Source organism: Furipterus horrens, unplaced genomic scaffold, assembly GCF_987537825.1.
Source record: "Furipterus horrens unplaced genomic scaffold, mFurHor1.1.pri manual_scaffold_3, whole genome shotgun sequence".
Classification (NCBI taxonomy): Eukaryota; Metazoa; Chordata; class Mammalia; order Chiroptera; family Furipteridae; genus Furipterus; species Furipterus horrens.
The window spans coordinates 144,404,695-144,408,951 of record NW_028327173.1 but is presented as its reverse complement, the minus strand read 5'-3'; the positions used below and the strand labels follow the sequence as shown (position 1 = coordinate 144,408,951).

General features: G+C 51.4%; 1 pseudogene; it reads left to right on the top strand.

Moving 5' to 3' along the window:
• The first annotated feature begins 773 nt into the window (after positions 1–773).
• On the top strand, positions 774–3,099 carry LOC150016249 (kinase suppressor of Ras 1 pseudogene; annotated as a pseudogene).
• The last annotated feature ends 1,158 nt before the right edge of the window (positions 3,100–4,257 follow it).

Genomic DNA, 4,257 nt, shown 5'->3' with positions numbered 1-4,257 from the left:
AATCTATCAGTAAATCCTTCTGTCCTACCTTTTAAAATACACCTTATATTTGACCAGTTCTCAACATGTCAATAACAATTGGCTTAAGTTAACTTGCCTAGACTGCTAGAGTTGTCTATTATCTTGTGCCTCTGCCAGCACTAGTCCAACCTCCATCACACAGTGAGTGAAATGTCCACAATTCCTATCATGTCACTCAGACTATATATATATAGTCTGTCCAGAAAAAGTCCAACCATTGTTAATATAATGAGAATAGTTTGCGTGACATGGATGTAACCTGGCAGCCAAGGAAAGTGGACTGCAACAGGCTCGTGTGAATAATGATGACTGCACTGTACTAGTCAGCGGGGGCGGTAGACCCATTGAGTGAGCATGTGTACTGTGTGGCCATCACATTCAAAATGACTGAATGAGTAGAGCAAAGTATCTGCATCAAATTTTGTGTTAAGCTTAAACATTCCTCCCTGAAAACTATATGATTGATTCAGAAGACCGTAGCTATGGGCAACTGGTAACTGGCAGCTTCATCATGACAACACGCCTGCTCAGGCATCAGCAGCTATGGAAACCTTCGTGGGGGTGCCAAGCAGGTGACTCCCTCAGTAGCTCCAGCCTGGAGGTCCAGCAATACATCTCTGAGTACCTGCTCTACTCCACAGCCCACTGGAGAGACAGAGAGAAGGGGCTCCGGGCAGCGCAGGCAAAGCTGGTCCGGTACATTTGCAAGCAATGGCAGTGCAAGCTGAGCGTGGCTCCTGGTGAGAGGACCTCAGAGCTCAACAGCTACCCTCACTTCAGTGACTGGCTGTACACCTTCAATGTGAGGCCAGAGGTGGTGCAGGAGATCCTCCGAGAGCTCACACTGGACGCCCTGCTGGACATGAACGAGGCCAAGGTGAAGGAGACACTGCAGCGCTGTGGGGCCATTGCGGAGGAGTGTGGCCGCCTGCAGTACACCCTCACCTGCCTGTGGAAGGTGATGGGCCTGGGAGGAGAGCACAAAGAGGACGCGGGTTCGAGTTCATTGGACGCCCGGCAGGAAAGCAGCTCAGGGCCTTCCACGGACACCCTCTCACCAGCCTCCTTGCCCTGGCCCCCGGGGAGCTCCCAGCTGGGCAGGATGGGCAGCAGTGCCCAGGGCCCATGCTCTGTCTTTGTGTCAGTTCTGCCTACATTGGACTTCCCAACCCCTGACCCCAGCGAGGGCCTCACGGACCCCTGCATCCCCCTACACATCAGCGGCCGCTGACACCCCATGCCCTGCACAGCTTCATCACCCCCGCAACCACACCCCAGCTGCGACGTTGCACCAAGCTGAAGCCGCCAAGGACACCACCCCCCACCCAGCTGCAAGGTCTTCCAGCTGCTGCCCAGCTTCCCCACGCTCACCCCGAGCAAGTCCCATGAGTCTCAGCTGGGGAACTGCATTGACCAGGTCTCCCCAATGAGGTTTGATCTCCCGCATGGATCCCCACAGATGGTACAGAGGGACATCGGGCTCTCAGTGACACATGGGTTCTCCACTAAGTCCTGGCTGTCGCAAGTCTGCCACGTATGGCAGAAGAGCATGATGTTCAGAGCGGAGTGCAAGCACTGCCGATTCAAGTGTCACAAGTGTACAAAAGAAGCCCCCGCCTGCAGAACGTCCTTCCTCCCAACTAGGATTCGCAGGACAGAATCTGTTCCTTCAGACATCAACAACCCGGTGGACAGAGCAGCCGAACCCCATTTTGGAACACTCCCCAAAGCGCTGACAAAGAAGGAGCCCCCGCCGGCCATGAACCACCTGGACTCCAGCAGCCACCCGTCCTCCACCACGTCCTCCATGCCCTCCTCGCCGGCTCCCTTCCCAACATCGTGCAACCCATCCAGTGCCACCACGCCCCCCAACCCCTCACCCAGCCAGCGGGACAGCAGGTTCAACTTTCCAGCTGCCTACTTCATTCATCATAGACAGCAGTTTATCTTTCCAGACATTTCAGCGTTTCCACCGGCAGCCCCATTCCCCGAGGCAGCAGACGGAACCCGGATCGATGACCATCCAAAAGCAGACATGTTGGAGGATCACGAAGTGGAGGCTGAGGAGCCGGAGGCGGGCAAGTCGGAGACAGAAGAGGATGAGGATGAGGTGGACAAGCTGCCGTGCTCCCGATGGCCCTGCCAGGGCCCCATCTTGCGCAAGGCCAGCCAGACCAGCATGTACCTGCAGGAGTGGGACATCCCCTTTGAGCAGGTGGAACTGGGTGAACCCATCGGACAGGGGCGCTGGGGTCCCGTGCACCATGGCTGCTGGCACGGCGACGTGGCATTTGCCTGCTGGAGATGGACAGCCACAACCAGGACCACCTGAAACTGTTCAAGAAGGAGGTGATGAACTACCGGCAGACCCGGCATGGGAACGTGGTACTCTTCATGGGGGCCTGCATGAACCCACCCCACCTGGCCATCATCACCAGCTTCTACAAAGGGCAGACATTACTCTCATTTGTGAGGGACCCCCAGACCTCTCTGGACATCAACAAGACCAGGCAGATCACTCAGGAGATCATCAAGGGCATGGGATACCTGCATGCCAAGGGCATTATGCACAAAGATCTCAAATCCAGGAATGTCTTCTATGACAACGGCTAAGTGGTCATCATGGACTTCAGGCTGTTTGGGATGTCGGGCGTGGTACGAGAGGGACAGCATGAGAACCAGCTGAAGCTGTCACACGACTGGCTGTGCTACTTGGCTCTCGAGATCGTTTGCGAGATGACCCCCAGGAAGGATGAGGATCAGCTGCCATTCTCCAAAGCTGCTGACATCTACGCATTTGGGACTGTTCGGTATGAGCTGCAAGCAAGAGACTGGCCCTTTAAGAACCAAGCTGCAGAGGCCTTGATCTGGCAGATCGGACATGGAGAGGGAATGAAGCGTGTCCTTGCTTCCCTTGGCCTGGGGAAGGAAGTCACTGGGATCCTGTCTGCCTGCTGCGCTTTCGAGCTGCAGGAGCGGCCCAGCTTCACTCTGCTGATGGATATGTTGGAGAAACTGCCCAAGCTGAACCGGCGGCTCTCTCACCCTGGGCACTTCTGGATGTCTGCTGAGTTGTAGGCCTGGCTGCCTCGCATGTGCCTGGGCCTTTCTTCCTCCAAATCGGCACGTGGCACCGCGACTTCTGCTCCAACGCACACTGAGATGTGGGCACTAACCAGGGGACACCATCTCTGCTGCTTCAATCTTCTCTCCTAAGATTTCTTTTGCTTTGTTTGTTTTTAAAACTGGCCCCCTCCCTCTCCACAGCCTGTGTGTGCCTGAATAACTGATCTCTACAGAAGATCCCCTAACAAATCCCCCCAGAACTGAAAAAAAAAAAAAAAAAAAAAAATCAAATAAACCCAGGTGACTGAGCCCCTCTACAGCCTAGATGACTTCTGGGTTTTCCCAAGACTAAAATCACCTTTGAAATGGAAGAGCTTTCAGACCATTGATGAGATACAGAAAAATATGACAGAGCAGCTGATGATGATTGGGAGAACTGTGTGAGGTCCCAAGGTGTCTATTTTGAAGGAGACTGAGGCATCGTTGTCCTATGTACAATGTTTCTTGTATCTTCTTCAATAAATGTCTCTATTTTTTATATTACATGGCTGGACACCTTCTGGGCAGACCTCACATACACATACCTAATCACTACCTGCTTGCCTCTGCTCAACTTCTTCCTATACCTTTACATTAGACTTCAATAAAACCAAACTTATCACTGTGGCCCACAGCACTCTACATGGTCTATATGATCTGGTCCTTGCCTGCTTCTCTAATGTCATTTCCTTCTAGTCTCCCCCTTGGTTACTAAACAGTGCCACATTAGTATTGTTCATACCATGAAATCAAATTCCTGCCCATCTTAGTGTCTTTACATTTTCTCTTTCCTTTGCCTAAAATGCTTCCACTAAATCCTTACCAGGCTGTCTTCCTCATAGTACCTGTCAGGACTTGAAATTATCTTGTTTACTTATCTGTCTGTGTTTATTATCTTTCTTCCCCACTAGAACATAGTTCCTTAAAGCCAGGAATTTTTTTTAGGCACCATTGTATTCTTAGGCAATAGAACAGTGCCCAGGATCTAGATGTCACAAAATAATATTTTTTACTGGTCACAAGGAAAAAAAAATCTTTATTTTGAAAGAAAATATATGAATTACTCCAATAAAATTGTAATATTAAAAACTGTGATGATAACAGATGATTAAACAAGAAAAATTTGGAACA